This window comes from Ursus americanus, chromosome 16 (assembly GCF_024610735.1).
Source record: "Ursus americanus isolate L20-20 chromosome 16, mUrsAme1.1.p, whole genome shotgun sequence".
Taxonomy (NCBI): domain Eukaryota; kingdom Metazoa; phylum Chordata; class Mammalia; order Carnivora; family Ursidae; genus Ursus; species Ursus americanus.
In genome coordinates this window covers 26,732,590-26,753,510 of record NC_142142.1, presented here as the reverse complement: position 1 = coordinate 26,753,510, position 20,921 = coordinate 26,732,590, and the positions used below count along the sequence as shown (strand labels likewise).

The following is a 20,921-nucleotide window of genomic DNA, read 5'->3' as shown; positions in this document are numbered from 1 at the left end:
TGACATGCTGGCATGACATGCATAGAGTTGCAGGAAATGGATTCTAGAACTGGACACAAAGTATGAGAACATCAGAATTAGCTTGGGACTGCCAGGACCCAGATGATTTTAGCTCATTTCACAGTGTTATGTTTCAAATGAGGTTATTAAACACTCAGAAGCTCAGTTTTATCATCTCATAAAATGGAATGATAATATACATTTCATTAACTGATATGGTGTGTTCCAAAGCCCCCATCATAAATCACATTTCATTGAATTGCTTTCATAATGAAGATAAAATTATTATCAAAGAATCAGGGTCATAACTAAAGAAAAAAATGAACAGATAAATTGTATTATTATAATCCTTTTTAAGATGAAGGGAAAGTTGATATGCTGACAGTATATTGTAAGTTTCAGGCAGAAATAGTGATCAGCAAGTTCTCTATATCATTATATTCTAACACAGTGACTGATATATAGATTGGAGTTTAAAAGTTTTGAATAATTTGTTGAAAAACAAATAAGTGATTTACTCATGGTCCGAGGAAAAGTGGATTGCTAAGCAAGTATTTAAAACCATGACTTTGTGGCATCAATGAACCCTCCTGTGTTGTTAATTCTTCCTCCCCATTTCCCTCACCTCATCCTCCTCTCTCTCTTTCTCTCTCTCATCCTCTTTTTCTCTCATCTCTCTCTGTCTCTGTCTCTCTGTCTCCTCTTTTGACATCTAAGTGGTAGTACAGAATTTGGGTGTCTGTGAAAATACAAAGAGGTAGCATGTAACCAGTATGTATCTCACTAACTTTAGGCCTATCCTAGAACAGAACACAAAAGAATTTCTTCTTCTTCTTTTTTTTTTAAAGGTCAGGTTCAACACCTTTAAGGTATAAGTAGAAAATAAAATAAAATAAATGTTTTTCAGTGCAAACTTAATAAAATAACAACTAATTCAGAAATTCTATTTAGCAAAAATGTCCCACTTCAGCAATATTCCACATCTGTTTATAACCAGATGCTCTTTACTTATGTTTCTCCAACGTTCTATGTTGCTTCCTAGATTTTCAAAAATCAATTTTTAAAAATCTAAAATTTTCAAGGAAGCACTCAAACTATTTTTAGGAGTTAGAAAAATTGTCTTTAGGGACTAGGGAACCTAACTACAACTGTACTCCCAACTTTTATGGATTTATGCCTCTATTTCAAATAGAAACTCTAAGAATATGGTTATTTTTCTACCCAGAATATGAAACTCTGAAAAGAATGTTTGATTAGGCTGATACAATTCTAAACTAAATCCGGAAATAAATATGCACACATTTTACTGTACCCACTTTAACAGGAAATGACAGTTCTGCTTTGGCTTAAGGGTTTGAAATGCATTTTATAGCAGAGGCTTTTGGAGAGATAACCTTTTGATACTCAGGACATAATCTATTGTCAGGCAAATGCGTGTTTTTAATAGTGTCTACTGATATGGCATTCACATTTTACTTCAGATTTCTAGACTTTATGTATTCACTACATAAATAAAGAAACAATATAATACAATATTTCAACTAACAATCTGCTCTTAGTGGAAACTTGAAGCCAATCTGTCAGAAATATTTTCCAAATTTTATTTTGTTACCTGCTTCAATATAGTAGCCATCAGTTTTCTTTATAATTTTTCTAATTATACAATTCTAATATTCCAAGAATGTTTTCCCTTGTATTTTCTTAAATTAGAATTATATAGAATAATCACAGTATTGAATCACAATACTAAAGTCTCTTTCTATCCACCCCCTCAAATTTTCCCTGTATCTTTGAACTAGAATAGTTCTCTTAGACCATTGCAGGAATAAATAGCTCACTAAAATATTGACTTGCTTTCAATAATCCAAAATTGACTATAATGGCTACAAAGGAATAATTTTCAACAGTTTTGTCTAACAACATCAAGTTCAGATGGTTAAATATGATATATTTATTTGATTCTGTTATGTCAGTTCATGTCAAAAAACACTTGCTCCATATGTTGTGTTTTTAACATATTCTATTAAGTTTTTTTAAATTTTTAACAAAATAACCTACATACATGATTTTAAAAGCATCTAATAGTACAGAGAAGATGTAATAAAAGAATCTTAAAACAATTCCTAATGACAAATACTATTTTTGCTTTTATTTCTTAAATTATCAATTCTAATTTACTATGTAAAATACTTGGATCAGTTTTTGATTTATTATCAGAACATTCTTTTTTCACTCTCTCATCTAAATTATATAGCTCTAGCTCCCTTTCTGTAACCCCACTTCCCTTTTTATGTCTCTCAATTCAGTTGCACAATCAGTCTCTCTTTCCATTGGTCAAATCTGCATTTTCAGTGTACCAAACCTTCCATTCCTTCTTCCAAACTCATAGATACTATATCTTCACTTTCCATTTTGTCAGATGCAGATATCAGTACTTAGTCTTTTCCCTCATCTTCTCTGTTCCACTGTTTTTATTCCCATGTCCCAATCTCAGTGTTGTAAATATGTTTTGTATTTCTATTATATTTTAATTCATAGTTAAGTTTTCTAAGATTGGTCTGTGGTTTTTGTTTAACTATTTATTTGGGTTTTTGTTTTATTGTTGTGCTATTTGTAAGTAAAAAGCCAGTAAAAAACATCTAACTATCATAATTCTATAATTATTTTCAGTAAGAAGTATTATACTGTGTAGTGAAGAATTAACCTTACTCAAAGAGAGGTATGGTCTTTGTCCTTGGCCACAGGGGGGATAATCTCTAGGAACAATGGAATGTCATGCTTGATAGGAGTGTCTTGGTGTGCCTGTAAGCTTTGTCCACTGCAAAGTGTAACAATGTGATATATGATGGAGTCTTTAGGACATGTCATATAAATCCTCATCTCTCAAGAACCTGAAGACTAAAGCCATTAGCCTGAACCCCCAGCTAGCAGCTGTAGCCACACAGCAGTATGTAATCAAATCCTAATCAACTGTAGACACCAAAGGCTCTAGAGAGCTTTCCTGTCTAGTGTATACTGTCACCATCATGGCCTAGACCAGGTTATGCTGCCCATGACCCCACTTGGAGAAGATAATCAGAAGCTCCATGTCTGGACTCCCTGAACTCTGTCCTTTATCTCCTCTCCCTTGGCAGATTTTAATTGTATTCTTTCACTACTCAAGAAAACAGTAATAGTAGGTATAGCACTTTCCTGAGTCCTAGGAGTCATTCTAATGAAATACTTAGCTTGAGGATGGCAGTGGAGAACCCCAAATTTCTAGGCAGCTGGTCTAAAGAGTGCGCCAGGGCTCACAAACCTGTTACTGGTGTCTGAAACAAGGGCAATCTTATAAGAACAGTTCCCTCAGACTTTGCAGTTTGACTAATATATTGCATATACTGTAATAACATTCCTTTTCTAGGACTCCAGATGTTGCTGTTATACCAATTGAAGGTGATGGTTTCAATTTTAAACCATCCTTTTTATATTTGCTTTTTATGAAGTTTCTAGGTTTTTGACTAGGTCTTATATACTATCTAGATTTTGTCTGGAAATAGTTTTATTTAGATCTTCCTTTAATTTGCCCAACGTTGGACCTGGATTCAATAACTTTCCCTTCCTTATTTTAACTACTCATTTTACTAAAATACATCCTCAAAGGGGATCCCAAAAATATTTTGTTGGGATAAACTTTGAGTCCTTGCAAATATGAAAATAATTTTATGCTGTCCTCATCTTTTTTTATAATTTAACTGAATATGAATTGTAGATAGGAGACTATTATCCCGTAAGATTTTGAAGACTTTGCTCTATTCTCTTACTAGATGTGCCCCATCTTTTCCTCTTAAATTTCTTATCTCTTTAACTTTTGTTTATTTGGGAGATTTCCAGACCTTATCTTCGGACCACTGTAGGATACTTTCTTGCTCACTGTTTGATCTCCAGGATGTAAAACAGTGTCTGATATAAGTAGGCTCTCAGTAAGTATTTGTTGATCCTTAAAAGACTGGATTCTGAGCTCTTTTAATATATCTTCATTATTATAATAACTTTATTAAGCAAATAAGATTTTTTTAATTAGAAAAAAGTAGTTTTCTTATAAAAATAATTAGTAAAATACCTGTACTTTCTTTCATTTTGCTTATTTTCTTAATTCATTATGATATCTATTTGTAGTTATTCTCTTAGAACTACATCCTTCTGTTTGGCCATGCTGCTCTGAGAGGATTATTTTCAGAGTTTTAGGCAATTTAATTCTTCATTTTTAGCTTTTGTGATTACTCTAACTACAGTTTTAACAGTCAGAACTTATATTATTGTAGAACATGGAAGTTTCTATAGTAAACTGTTCTTAGATTTTTCTTATTTCGATATCTTTAAGTAAAATGTGTATTTAAAACAGAACTGAAAAATCTAAATTCTAAATGTATAATCTCAATAAATAGATAAAATTAATGCATTTATTCGTTCACTTAAGAAATAGCTAATTGCGTGTGAGTCAGAATAATATATAGGTATTATGGGTACAAAAATGAACAAAATATAATGATTAGTGATATTGTATTATTAACCAAATATTGTTATATAAATAAGTATGGATATGTATTTATAACATAGAACTATATAGATAACTTATATTGGCATATAAATGTTATTAACTGTAAGTATAAATATTGTGAAAATATTTATTTTTAACAAAGTCATTGTAATTTGCTCAAAGGAGGAAACTTCAATGACTTTGGCGCCTACGCCAAAACAAAAAGTGTGATGGTTAAAATGTCAGCAACATAAAATTTGAAATATTGTATCACATTATTTGAATAGCCAATTTAAGATGCTATATCCATTAGAATCATCATCCAAGGTGGTGAAAGTGTTCAGAAGGATAACCATTTGAATTTCATTACTTCAGATAAGACTTGGTATTACAAACTCAGTCTTATGTCTTTTTTTATGGTTAAAATTTATAACCAAATAAAATTTGAACAAAAGAAAAACCCTCTTGTCTACAAATATATTGTCATTTTAAATAGATGCTACACACATAGTAGACTCTCTATAAATAGGCAATGAATTATTAAATTCAAAAGTTAGATATAAAAAAGAAATTGAATTGCATAGAAAAAAAATGCCTGGTGAATTAAAAGTAATCAGCATACATAAATACTCACATTAGGTGTTTCTGTTTCAAATTCAAATTTTCAACAGCTAATTAAAATCTTTTGTCACTGAAAAGAAATGTCTCACTTTGTGTGTGTGTGGGTATGCATAATACCCAAATAGGTTTTTAAATAAATACCTATGATTACAAAGTAATGTTTACTTATAATTTAGGGCATTTCCTAGCATCATGAACAATTTAATAAGGAGAATAAGAATATAATCACCTCCAATAATCAGGTAAAGAAGTGTTTGTAAAAGAAAAATTTTCTAGCTTAAGAATGTATTTTCTAAAGTGTTGGGGCGCCTGGGTGGCGCAGTCGTTAAGCGTCTGCCTTCGGCTCAGGGCATGATCCCGGCGTTATGGAATCGAGCCCCACATCAGGCTCCTCCGCTATGATCCTGCTTCTTCCTCTCCCACTCCCCCTGCTTGCTTTCCCTCTCTTGCTGGCTGTCTCTATCTCTGTTAAAATAAATAAATAAAATCTTTAAAAAAAAAAGAATGTATTTTCTAATGTGTTAATTATTGTACAGCTCAGTCATAGTAGAGTAGATTGTTAAATATCACTTATATTTTTTGTAAATGTATAAGAAAATATTATTTTCTAATAGTAATAATAATAATAATTGCATAGTACTTTTTGAAAAGTATGTAAAGTCATATCATCCCAATTCTTCTCTGAAGACCAAAATTAAAATTAAAATAAGCTGGGAACGGGCCCAGGCTAACAGTTGCTACTAAGAGGCAGGAAAATCAAGAGAGAAATGACATCTCTTTGGGCTCGAGAGAAAATAGCTACAGATGAGAGATTTCTAAGATTCTTTTGAGAAAAAGGGTGGGGAATTGAATTCACTTCCATATCCATTTTCACATCAGGGCACTCACTTCTAAAGAATTAAATTCTAAAGTTTCCTAGTGTTGGAGGTTAAGACACTAAGTAGATTGCCCTCAAAAATAAAGGCAAGTTTCAACAATCTTGTGATTCTGAGGAGGAAGATTCATTTTCAAGGACAACCAGTGGGAGAGACCTCACTGGTGATCATCTCAGATTCTTAGTTGGAACGTGTAGGAGTCTATACCCTAGGAGGAGTAGCAGCTCCAGAAACAGAGGTTTTTGCCATTTTCAAATGAAATTAGAGTCATTTAATTTCCTGATTGAAAAAACTCATCTAATCCTGCTCCAGCTGCCTGAGCAGAGGAAAGGTTGAATGTTCTAGAGAAAGATATGATGAGGCAACTCAGCAATTTTTCAGATATAATGCTCAGAATTTATTGTAAAAAATATGCTGTGCAAAGAGACAAAGACTAACATTCAAAAGAAAAAGGGCGTAAATATAATCAGTGGTAAACCTGACATTATAGTTTAAGAACATCTTTAAACTAGATGTAATTACAATATGTTAAAAATGGGGGGGGCACCTGGGTGGCTCAGTTGTTGAACATCTGTCTTTGGCTCAGGTCATGATCCCAGGGTCCTGGGATGGGGCCGCATCAGGCTCCCTGCTCAGCGGGAGGCCTGCTTCTCCCTCTCCCATTCATCCTGCTTGTGTTCCCTCTCTCGCCGTCTCTCTCTCTGTCAAATTAATTAATTAATTAAAAATCTTAAAAAAAAAGATTATTCTTAAAAAAAATAGGGAAAATATATAATCTGGAAATCCTTTCCTGACAAATGACTCTGACAGTAGAATGGACACAGAATAAAAAAGAATTAGTGTTTGAAGGAAACTAAGTCAGAGTAATAGAAAGGATTCATATTGAAGCACATAAAGAAACCAGAGTAAAAATTAGCAAAAGATCATAACGGTATATGAAACAAAATTTAAAAGTCTAACTTACCTTTAATTGGAGAGCCAGAAGAAAAGAAGAGAATGAAAAAAGCATTTTTTCAAGAAACACAGTCCATGAATTCTCCAAAATCAAGTACTAACATCAAACCACAGGTGTAATAAATTCTGTATACCCTAAGAAGTATGAATACAAAGAAATCTACATCTTGGTACATCATAGTAAAACAAACAAAAACCAAAGATAAAGAGAAAATTTAATAGCAGCTATAAAAACTGACACATATTGTTGTAGCAACAACAATATAACTGACAGCCAACTGTTCATAGAGGTATGGAAACCAGAAAACCATGAAAAAATATTGCCAAATGCAGACAAAACAAAATGCCAAGAGTTCTACATTCAGTAAAAATATTATTATAAATTGAGACAAAATAAAAATTATTTCAGAAACGCTAAAATTAAGGAACATATCATTATCACACCTGCACTTAAAGAGAATCATTCTAGGTAGAGGCACAACGAACAGAAAGAAGAGATTATACGTGAAAAGGTGAATGTTTGGGGTAAATATATTGGATATGGCTAAACAATATAATAATTATAATGTAAATATTAAATACATGTAAAATTAAATACACAAAAACAAAACAAAGGTGGGAAAACTTTAGCATCATTGACATTGCTTGAAGTAATAATTTATATTAAAGCGAGTCCAGAACCCTCAACTAATTTTCTGTTGCGACCACTTCATAAAATAATGTACTTAGAATAAGCTGATCATATAATTTAAAATGTAATTCAAAAGAAGGCAAGAAAGTGGAGTATATACCAGAACAAATAGTAATATGGTAGATATAAACATTATATATGTGTACGTGTGTATATACATATATGTATATATGTAACTGTTAAATGTTAAATTAACTGTTAAAACTAAATACTAAACAAAAAGCAAAGATTATTACACCAGAATTATTTTTTTAAAATGGGTTATATATTCCTTACCAGAGATACACCTTAAATGTGTGTGGACATAAAGAGACTAAGAATTAAAGGATGGAAGCGGTCCAAGATGGTGGTGTAGGAAGATCCTGAACTCACTCCCATGAAGATACCAAATCTACAGCTACATGTGAATCATTTCCCTCTGAAAGAATATCTGAAAACTAGATATTTTTCCTTCCACATTAAACTCTTCTACAAAAAGATAAAATGACCATAGTAAGATAATTAGGAGAAGCAGACAGTCTCGGTCTCAGCGAAAAACCCCACCCCCAGCACAAGCTGTAGCACAACACCACACTACAGGGAAAGATCTCACTAATCTGGTGCTTTCAGAGGAGTGAAGGGTTGGGCCCCACATCGAGTATTCTAACCTTTGGGATCTGCACTGGAGAGACAAGCTCCAGAAAATTCCTGGCTTGGAAAACCAATGGGGCCAGCATCTAAGGAACCCTAAGTGCTATAGGAAACTGAAATTCTTCTTTTAAAGGTCTGGCATGTGGGCTCACTCATGCTTGGACCCAGCAGAAAATGCCAGTTTGAAATGTACCTAGACTATAGGTGAAGGAGATTTGTTTGCTGGTCTGGAGGCATCTATTCAAGAAGTAGAGGGCAGCTGGACCTCTCTCTGGAGAAGGAGGTGCTGGCACATGCCATTTGTGCACTCTCCATATATACTGCTAGCACTGGAAGATGTGCTTGTATGAGGCATCATCCTGCTGCTTCACTTGGATGGGGAGGGTAAACACTCCTGGCACTGCCCCACTGTCTTGCTGAGGCCAGAGAGATTGATAGGCACCATGATCCTCTGCTTTCTGGCTGGAGCAGGTGAGTGCAAAGAGTTACAGCATTCTACTGCTCCCTTGCTAAAGCTGGCAAACACAGGTGGTGTGACACTCCCACAAACCTTGGCTGGGACTGGCAGGCACAAGTGATAACAGTGTTACCCCACACCCAATCTGGGCCCAGCAAAAGCATCAGATAGGGCACTCTCTTGCAGTCTTGCTGAAGCCCATGCAGTCAAGGCATTTCTCACTGCTTTTCTGAAGTGAGTGAGAATAACTCACCCCCCATACTTTCCTGATGCTCTACTAAACCCAGCAGGTGCACACAAACCATACTGGGAACAATCCACACACTGGATAAATAGTCTTGTATTGGGGTTGGCATTCCTGAGCTCAATGAAACTATAATAATCAGAAAGACAGTTTCTGGCAAGCCAACACCTCCAGGACAGTGCACAGATAGCAGACTGAAACATACCTCTAGTCGTCTTGTGAAATAGTCCTGTTTACTTATATTGGAGATTCAGGCTGAGGGCATCTGTGCCCTCATTTTCATAAGCTAATATAATCACTGTGTTAGAGCCATGGTTTGGGATGGGGTATAGTGGACAGTCCTGGAGAGACCATGAGCATAGGTTCTAGTTGAATAAGAAGAGCCGTTCCCTTTTCATTTGTAGGAAGGAATTAGGACATTTCCACCTGCAGTTGCTATAGCAATTAGGCAAGATAAAAGAAATAAAAGGCATCCAAGTTAAAAAGGACGATGAAAAACTTTATATAGACTTAAATGGTACATTAAACTAGATGTACATAGTGGATAGTAAAAGAAAGGGAATAATAAAGATCAGAGCAGAAATAAGTGAAACAGAGAATAAAAAAGCAATAGAAAATCTCAATGAAACTAAGAGATGTTTCTTTGAAAAGATAAAATTGACTAACGTTTAGCTATATTCGCCAAGAAAAAAGAGAAAGGGCTTGAATAAACACACTCAGAAACAAAAGATGAAAAGTTACAACTGATACCACAGAAATACAAAGGATGACAAAAAACTACTACAAACAATCATATACGCACAAATTCAAAAATCAAGAAGAAATAGATAAATTCCTAGAAACATATAATCTTCCAAGACTGGATCAGGAAGAAATAGAAAATCTAAATAGAGTAATCACCAGTAAGATTTCAATAGTAATAAAAAACATCCTAACAGACAAAAGTTCAGAAAGAAATGGCTTTACTGGTGAATTCTACCAAACATTCAAAGAAGAACTAATACCAATTTTCAAACTATTCCAAAAAACAGAAGAGGGAACTCTTCCAAATTCATTTAATAAGGCTATTATTACCCTGATACCAAAAGCAGATAAGGACACCCTATAAAGGAAAATTATAGACTAATATCCCTGATGAACAAAGATGCCAAAATATTCAACAAAATGTTAGCAAACTGAATTCAACAATGCATTAAGAAAATTATATACCATGATCAAGTGGGATTTACTCCAAAGCTACAAGAATGCTTCAACATCTATGATCAAGCAATGTGATACACTGCATTAACAAAATATAGGATTAAAATTATATGATCATATCAATATATACCTAAAGGGCATTTGACAAAATTCAACATCGATTTATGATAAAAACTCTTAGCAAAAGGGGTATAAAGGGAATATGCCTCAACAAAATAAAGGCCATATATGATAAACCCACAGCAAATGTCATACTCTATGATCAAAGCTGTAAATTTTTTCTCTGAGATCAGGAACAAGACAAGGATCCCCACTCTCCCACTTTTATTCAACACAGTATTAGAAGATGTGATGTACATATAATGGAATACTACTCAACCACAAAAATGTAGAAAATCTTGCCATTTGTGACAACATGTATGGAACTTGTGGGGATTATAAGTGAAATAAGTCAGGCAGAGAAGGACAAATACTACATGATTTCACATATACATAAAGGATAATGCCTCCCGACCAAGTTGTGTTAATTTTAGAACGAAGGTTTGGTATAAAGGTCACAGGTCAGGAAATAAAACTGACAAAATCAGTAGGAAACAAAGAAGGAGAAAATAGAGTAAATATGTAAAGTCAAAACAGGCTGATAAATGATAAAATTCACAATACATAAATTTGACAGAGTATTAATATACAATACAAAGAATACTTACTTAGCAAGGAGAAAAACAAACTTCAAAAAGAGATATCCAAATGAGAAAAAAAAACCACTGATACACAACAAAATGGATGAATCTAATAAACAAACTTAGCAAAGTAAGCCAAGTTGAAAAAAGCAAATACTATAAAGATTCCATTCATAAAAGGTTCGATAGCACAGAGAACTAACTTATGGTGTTGGAAATTGAGGAAATCATTATCCTTGGTGTGTTGATTAGTAACTGGAAGGAAGCGCGATGAGGACTTTGGCATAATAATAATTTTCTATTATTTAGCCTACCACTGATTACATGAGTATGTTCAACTTATAAAACTTATAAAATTATGATTTATAATAACATATAATATATAAATATAATAACATAAAATTCTGCAAACTACACTATCCTTTGTAATTTTTAAAATAAATCCTTATTGTTAAATAGATTTAATAAATAGATTGCCAGTCTAGGTATCTATATTCCAAACATCATTCCAAGACTTTCCACCCAAAATAACACTTATCCAAGATTTCCATTCACTATAGCTTCTGGTAAAGCTGAGCCAAATCAGACAAGGCTTATAAATTTGGTTTAGGAGTACCTTGCTTATGTAAATTTATATAGAGGATAATTTTACATTTGGTACACACATACACACACACACACACCTGTAAATGGAAGTTTAATTTATGTAGGCAACATTTCTCTAGGCCTTACAAATCTAGAAAGTAGGGATAGAGTTAAAATAAAAATTGCAAAAGCAGTAACTCTTTCTGAACCTCGTTTCCACCTGTACTTCAAGTAGTTCCAGCCTTGTGCAATATTGTCCTCACTAATTCCTTCAAGTCATATCCTGTAGTCCCCAGGTGTTCTTGTCATCTTACAAAAGCTTTGTCAGCTCATTTCCCATCTATTATTTTCTTCCTTGTCTCTTCCCTGCTTCAGAGCCTGTGCTGCCCGTAAAATTTCATAAGATCAGCCACAGCAGTTACTGCCTCAGCTAGCATTCATTCTTAAAGTGCTCTAAAGCTTCCCCACTGTGTGAAAGCCACCGTGCTGTGACAAACCAACCATGCCTGACTCTCCTCTGATATACTAGGGTCCAGAGTATATCCATGCTCCTGTCATTTTTGCAGATGTTCAGTGCTGGATTATGTGTCATGATTCAGAAATATACCACCTGGAATTAGGGACAATAATAAAAATGTACATAGACAGAAGCCTCAATATTTAAAAATAAAGCAAACAAACCAAAAAATTTTAACACATATAACAAACTCTATGGGTACATGATATATATTTTATGAAAAACATGAATTGAAAAAAATATATTTTGAAATGTCTAAGTGCAGTGCACTGACATTTTAGGAGCACAGTTGAAAGGCTGAATGTGTGAATTTTATATGCAAATGTTTACAGAAATATTTCAGTGCTTATATGTTCTTGCTTCTTCGTTTTTCCATTTTAACTATATTTCATATTGTACTACACTCAAAAGTCGAGACTACAAAGAAATGATTAAAAAGTAACAAAAGGAAGAGATTATTAATGTTAATATTTGAGATCAAACTGTAAAAGCAACAAATATTATAAAATTTCCATTCTGAAACAACTACAATAATATCATTCCCAGAGAATGCCATGAACATAAAAGCAATTCATTATTACTATTCTAATTATTGTTTTTAATCATGTTTGAAATAAGAAGATGGAAATGATAATAATGTGAGATTTAAAAAGTAAAAGTAAATTATAATAATAAATGTTATTTAATGTTGAATTAACTTATTTTATAAGACATACTTAATGAAAAATAAAATTGTTGAGCATATGAAAATATGGATGACTGGAGAAATTGACAAAGAGTAGGTATGCCAAAGAAGCATTTTACAAAACTGACTATCCCAACAAACTCTTCCATAATATTTCACTTGTCAAATTACCTGAAAATATCAAGACTAACTGACAAGACTCTTTATAACCCAAAGGTACAAATTTATAAGTTTTCAAGTTTTTCTAAGAGGCTAAAATATTCAAAGACCTGTATAATAGCCAAATAATTCTAGAGTTGAAGCAAGATCAAGCCATCAAAAAAGGATAGCTTGTACCAAGCTATAAAAATAAAACCATGTAAAAGGAATCACTGAAGATGAAACTTTCTAAGGATATTTCATTGACATTACAAGCTCATTATTTATATTTTCAGTAAAGCCAAACATTCCAGTAAACTCACCAACTAACATAGCTTTATAGCTATGAGACTAAGTTAAAACCACCATAAAGTGCTGTGCTAGATGTGCCACTGATGGGGGAGACCCATGAAGAGAGTGAATTGAGGCTAAAATCAAGCTTTCACATCTCTCACACAGCTATGTGAGTAGGCATGGTCCTGCGGGAAGGTGGTCAGCCTTAGAATTAGCTGAAAGGTACAAACTGGGGGGATATCATGAGTGTGTGTGTTATGGATGATTAGGAATAAATTCAATTAGTCATGAATTCCATTTCAAATATCTACATATACATAAAAGAGTAAAGACAATCTAAGCATTTAGTATAGTAGGGAAAAATGCCTTCATGATTTTCACTTGAGAGGTAGAGGGAAAATGTTTCATCAAATGATAATTTACAGAGTTGCGTATTTCACTTTCTACTTCCCATTTTCTTCCAAGCAAGCTTGTGACACCGACAAAGTTTACAAATGACACGAGCATAGTTAAAATATTCCCTGTTGTCCAACAAATTGCTAATTTAACCTCTCTCTTCTGTTTTCTAGATGAACAGATACGAATTTTACTCAATTATTTATAAGAAATGTAAGCCATTCTATGGCATATTCTATGGAGCTAGGAGAAGTACAGTAATAATTGCATCCCCATTTTTAGGTCCAGGAAAGGTACTCAGAAGCCTCCCACAATTAAGGGATTTGTGCAGGTCTCTCTGGTCTTCTATCCACATTGGTTATACTGCTACATGCATTGTCCATGCCACCATGATTTCTGAAAGGCAGATAGATAGATCTACAGCTGTCTGACAATGTAGACCTTTGCCAAGTCAAATGTTCCTTGTCCATATATATGGACATTTGTCTTTGAGATCTATCATACCACTTAGGACCTTCAAAGTAGTAGGACACAGCTTATTCTGGATACAGTGAGTCTCCACCATCCTTTCCAGATCAGAGAATGTACTTATTCCCCAAGTGCAGTCACACTTTCTTGTAGCTCCAAGTTGTTATTCATCTTCCTTTCCTTTCTGAGAAATTTTTGCTTAAACTTCCCAATGAGGGGTTGAGAAAAGAAATACTAAAAAGGAAACTTCTTCAGGAAGATTCATTTTTTTTAATGAGGGTGTCCCACAGCAAAGAAAATGATATAATTTGCTATCTTCTTGAAACAAGGGGAAATCAAAATAAAACAAACTAAAAACACAAAACAGTATCTTAGTTAATCATCTTGTCATTCTCCTACAATAAACTTTACTGCAAACACAATTCATTTCTCATTTGAGATACTTTTATTTTTTTAAGAGCAGGGAATAAGGTAGACTCCTCAGGGCAATACGTCTTCCACACAGTTGCTAACCACTACAATGTTGTTTTCATTTATTTTCCTTGTTTCAGTGAGTATAAGCCTTCAAGGGTAAGCAGTGATATTTGGCTCCTAGCTCAATGCTTCCAATCAATTCCTTTGTTACAGAACTCTTCTCAGTTTTTAAGCTTACAAAGTTGGAAGAGAATTTTGTGTTGTTTAAATTTGAGGATACCTATCCAATCCTTCCCTGAAAACCAGCCTATTGTTAGAACGCAAAGCAAGAAAAGTCCTGCTATAATCATGAGCAGTCTCTCCCAATAAAAACATCTATTATTCAGTGAGTGATTCAGCCATTTTTCTCTCCCTGCTGATGACTGAACTTGGTGAATTTGGAGCTCCACAAAGGTAGTGACACCTTGATCCTTCTTTTGGTGTGTGATGAAGCTGTTCCTTACTGCAGGCCTATTATAGAGATTCAATATATAGTTAATAAGTGAATGGATAGATGAAAGGATGGATGATCCAGGGTGGAGAATATGAGGATAAGCCTTCATTCTTATCTAAATGAATGTGCCATAAAAGGCAGAAGCATCCTTTGGAGAAAACAACTCATATCCAATATTCAGCAAGTAAAATCTTTCATTAGAGTCATTTTCCAATCATATATTAAATACAAATAGAAACTGATTCGTTGTTAAAGGATAACAGATTATGATACCCCAAATATGGCCTTTTGGTTATTGATTATTCTGAACTGTAAGCATTTTAAAAATAGTAACTCAAGAAAGGCTTTCTCTGAACTCCCTTTATCTGTCTGAAGATAGATCCCCCAAAAGGAATTCAGCTGTCATAAATCCCCCCCTAGAGTTCCATCAACCAGGCAAGATTGAGGAGGAGTCTAGAGGTCTATACCACACCCAGACAACATTGTCACAAAACTATCAAACCTACCATCTATTCTTATGAGTGTCCATTCATCTTTCCTAAAAAATAATTTGCTTTCCCCTAAAATACCTTCATTCCCCTTCTGCTTTCCCTATTAAGATAATATTTAATCTTGAATTTTAAAGCTATCTCTTTGAGTTACTCATTTTTCCCTGGGTATCTCCATGTATACATGAGGTGTATATGTTAATAAACTTTTGTTTTTCTCTTGTTAATCTGTTTATTATTATAGGAGTCTCAGTTAAGAACTCAAAAGGGGAGAGGAAAATTATTTTTCCTCCCCTATACTGCTTTAAACTCATCCAGAAGAAAAATGATTTCTTCAACAACATCAATTGAGCATCTACCTTTTATTAGATAGGAATTTTTCTTAGGTACCCAAATGGCTCAGCGGGCAAAAGTATCATAAATCTCAATGGCTTAACATAATACAGAGTATGTTTCTCTAACTATGCATCTAAAGCTACTCAGTTAGGGGCTCTGCTTCATGTAATCATTGAGGATCTCAGTATGACAGTGATGCCATCATCCTCTGACAGCATGGTGAGGATAATGCATCCACACTTACAATGATACACATCATTTCCCCTCACACCATTTGCCAGAACTAGTCATATGACCCCAACTAATCACAAGGGGCCAGTGAAGTGGACTCTCCCTTTGTTCCCAGAAGGAGGAGAATTTGATATAAATGCACTCTAGAAGTGAATCAGATCATTATTAACACCATGTGTTACATTCAGTAATAAAATAATGCTCACGGACCTGAATACACACCTTAGCATTAACTTATAGATGTTATATAATTTATATAAGTGACTTTATCCCTTGACTCTGCTTCCCTATCTAAAAGTGAGAATAATGAATTTATATGGTGTTTGTGAAGAATATACAATGTAATGGAATATATATATAAAGACCAGGCACATAGAAGCTTTTCAACAAATGGCAGTCGTAGTAGTTTTTCTCATAATATATAGCACAACAGAGGTAATCACTGTCTAGAGCAGTTATCTTCCTTAGCTACATATTGGATTTATCTGTAGAGCTTAAAGAATAATAATGCCTGGACCCTACATTCAGATTGTCATGTGGTGAAGCTAAAGCAATGGTATTTTTAAAGGCTACCAATTCATTTCAGCATAAAAGCAGGGTTAATACCTCTCTAGTAAGATGAAAAATAAAATAGACATATATGGTCGATATTAATTTGGTGTCTTTGTCAGAGTTTTTCTCCTTTTTAAAATATATATAACTCAACAAACTACATTGTTTGAAGAGGGAAATAATCATGTTTTCTGTTGTGAAATACATTGCTATTACAGTTTAACAATCACATTCATTTTATAGCAAAAAAGAAAATAGATGCTATATAAATAATTGTTTTCTCATGGTGGAGAATAACAAAAAAAAATCCATAGAAACATAACATATAGATGTACAGTAGCTGAGTAAAACAGGGGAATCACCTTGAAGTGTAATACACTTTAGTTCCAACTAAAACAAGAGATCTAGGTTATGTTTCACATATACCCTTAATTAAAAACAAAAAACAAAACAAAACAAAAAAAACCCCACAAAACCTCTCAGAACGCTTAATTGATGGAGGTACACTAATGAGAAAAAAATTTTACCTGAAAGTCTACAGTGACACAAGAGATAGAGAACAATGTGAGGAATAGTCTAGAGCATAAATATACACCTTGAATACTCATTCACAAACTAAAACTGCTACTATATAATTCATTAAAGAGGAAGAAACAAAGCGTTGTTGCCAAAGCACAAATTATAATTTAACATAGAAATTGGGGAGACACGTTAAAATTTAATTTTGCATATAATGATAACATGATTGATGACGCTCCATCCCCTCAGCTCCCCTCTCCCTCCCCCTCCTCCCCCTCCCTCCTCCCCTTCTTCTTCTTCTTCTTCTTCTTCTTCTTCTTCTTCTTCTTCTTCTTCCTCTTCTTCTTCTTCTTCTTTCTTCTTCTTCCTATACAATTAAGGATTGCAAAGCATAAACCTGCACTCTATGGTTGACATTTTTATACAAACCATCCCTATCATCCATGCCACCCTTTCATGCTTGCCTCAAGTCAACATTAAAACATGGTGAATGAACAAGCTCTTTAGACTATGAAAGTATCTTCCCTGAAGTATTTACATGAGGATATAATCTCCTGGCATTAGGAAACTATGACAGAAAAGAACACCATATAATATTCTTCTCCTTCATTAGCTAATCGATTTGGTATTTAAGTCAACAAATTGTACTCAACATTTATTATACATAAAGCACTGTGTTAACAATGTTATTGTTCTTAAATATTCATTTGTTTAAAACCTCTTCCTTTTGCCTCATTGCATCCGAGAGAGCAAGATGGGTCATCAGCAGCTCTACAGGAGCCATCTGAGGAAATTTGGCCAGAGCTCTCGTTTTTGCTGTGTGTGCTCTAACCAGCACTGTCTGATCCAGAAATACGGCCTCAACATGTGCCTCCAGTGTTTCCATCAGTACCCGAAGGATATAGGTTTCATTAAGTTGGATTAAGTGGACTTCCTTGAATGGGTCATCTAAGATACCTACCTTAACTGCAGATATCCAAGATACCTACCTTAATGCCAACTCACTGTACATAAAATAAAAATATTCTGAGTGCAAAAAAGTAAAAAATAAAAACCTCTTAATAGGTTAATTTTGTATATAAAGTACATGAATGTATATTTATTTATTTATAAATTTATAGAATTTATATATTTAAAGTATTACATATATCTAAAATACACAAAAAAAACCACATCTCATTTAACATTAAGTATTTATTGAAGACCTGGTATAGTCAAAGCACTACCCTAGTTTCTTAGATGCTATGTCTTGTGCTATTTTTGGCATTTTATTTTTGTTTTGTTGTTTATTTTTCATTTCTTACTTAAATTATGAGAGTAGTCAGCAAAAAGGGAAATATTAACTTAAACAAGGAGAAATAAGGTTGAAGTAAGTATACATGAAACATTTTGCAACTATAAAATTGTTTGGATATGTAGAGAAGAGCAAGAGTAGAATTCACATACTCTTTAAGTTTGTGAATCAATGTATAAAGTAACAGCAAGTTGTTTTTCATTATTATTACTTAAATGAAATGCTATACACACTTGTGAAGAAACAAAAAAATATATAAAATGAAGCAGTGCATATGTATATTATAACTACTTCAATTTAAGCATATAGTGAAGGAAAAAATAGGAAAAGAATTGTGGATAAAAGTGATAAATACTGGCATTACAAATGACATATTTACAATGATGCAATAGGTTGTTTATTTAATTGTAATTTGTGTTTGTGAGAGATAATAGGGTGAAACATTTAAGAGAAAAAATTTTTGAAACCATTCAGGTATGATTCACAACTCATTTGCTGATACTTGGAACTCTGTAGCTTTAGGCACAGTTTTTGAAATCCTTGTGTCTCAAGGTCTTAATTTTACAGTGAGATAATTCCATCTATTTCATAACACTGTGAGGATTAAAAAATGCATTTGTTTAGACTAAAGTATATGGTCAATAAACTACAATAGAATACTAATCAAATGCAGTGATTTTAAAGTGAATAGGAAGAAAACAGGAAAAAAGCTACAGATAGTTAAGTATTTATAACTTAAAATACTAAAAGCAAAAGTTTATTGCCGTGGACCTCTGAAAGAGTGAAGACTTGAAGTTTAGTAAGTCCAATTAAAGAAGAGCAATAATGATTATAATAAAAGAGTTAGATAAAATGTAGTAGCATTATTTAAATCCCCATAGCTAATATTAATAAAACACTCATGAACATAAGTTGACCAATATTAACACATTTGCATGACTTTTACTTATTTTAAGATGAACTGAAACTTTAAAATATTTTTCAAGACTATCTTCTCACCCTCTTCCATTTCATGTATGCTATTGTTAAAAGAAAAACATTGCTAAGGAATAGAACCCTAAAAGTTAAAAACATGATTTTTGGTAAAATGAACAGTATATGTTGATATGTTTTTCTATCTTCAACCATGACAATACTTAATGTTCATGGCTGGAGTAGAAAAAGTTATTTTTCAGTGGAACAATTATTGATTTTTTTTCTAGGGGATTCAGAGTGTTATTTTCAAGTGCTCTATTGTCTTTTTTCCAAAAATCGTATATAGATATATTTTATGTTCCTTAGTCTCTGTTTCTACTTTACTGTTTAGTGCTTGTTTGATAACTAAGATTGGGCTTCTCATCAGTGAGAAAACTAGTTTTCAGATTTACACAGCAGCTACTTCTAACAGTGTGTGACTCCAGAGTAGTATCAAAGATAACTAAGAGTATTTGCACTTAAAGATTTTTTAACATAGTACAAAAATAGTGTTTTATTGACATAATGCATCACATTTGTGTCTTAATTTTTAAAGACTATTTAGTATAATTATGGTCAGTATCTTACACTAAAACAGTTGTCTTCCAAATCTCCATTTTACACACAGAAATTGACAGAATATGAAAAATACTAGTTTAAAATAAGACCCAAGAGAAAAAGAAACAAGAAAGAAATATCTCAGGTTCTAACCATGAAAAGGAACATGTTTGTTGCAAACAAGCAGACTATCGACATGTAGGAAATAATATATAAGAATGATATATAATGATATGTAAGAATAATCTTAGGTTGGGAAACAGATGCATAGCTCTTCTACAGTGCAGATTGGAGCTAAACCTCACAAACTTAAAAAATTGAAAAGACTGGCCCACTGCAAAAAAGGGATTAAAAATATTTGGCACCTTGCCTTGGGGATATTCAATAGACATAGGGCTGTGTGTGAAATAAGAGACACCTGAGAACAAACAGTATCCCATTAGCATTTCCCATGAGGCAAAAAATCTAAGCCAATAAATGAAAACAAAACTGGACTGAAGCATGCACAATAATTACACTTGAAAAATAATATATTTACTAATTCAGCTTGCATTCTTACAAGGTGAATGTATCTTCATTTATGGACACAACATTTTCTCTTGTTGAAAACAACAATGACAACAACAGTAACAACCTAATATAGCTTTAGAAGCCTGCACACTTGCAGCTCAAGGCATGTATAAGAAAACTAATGGTAACATTTTTATTTTGATCAATGGCAAAAACTAGAAATAGTCCAAAATAAATCAAAAGTAAAATGGATATACAAATTATGATTTATTCATACAAGAAATTACTATGGAGAAACCAAAAATATAAGCAATGATTTCAAGTAAAAACTCAGATTAATATTAAAAACATAATATTGAAGAAAGAAACCCATAATATAGAGGAAAGACTACATACCACATGAATCTAATTATATAAAGCTTTTTTTTTTAATGGCAAAAGTCAACAATAGAGATCTGTAGTAATGGGATACAATAGGGATGCATAGTGATGAGGTAAATTTTAAAGGGAATAAAGAAAATGGTTGCCACACATGTGAGCGTGTAGTAACTCTTAAAAGAAAGAGATGTTGTAATTGGGTTATAATAAAATAATAAATATGAAAGGTAGTAACCTAGA

General features: G+C 33.2%; 1 pseudogene; it reads left to right on the top strand.

Annotated features, from left to right (window-relative positions):
- The first annotated feature begins 17,735 nt into the window (after positions 1-17,735).
- On the top strand, positions 17,736-17,912 carry LOC123787904 (small ribosomal subunit protein uS14 pseudogene; annotated as a pseudogene).
- The last annotated feature ends 3,009 nt before the right edge of the window (positions 17,913-20,921 follow it).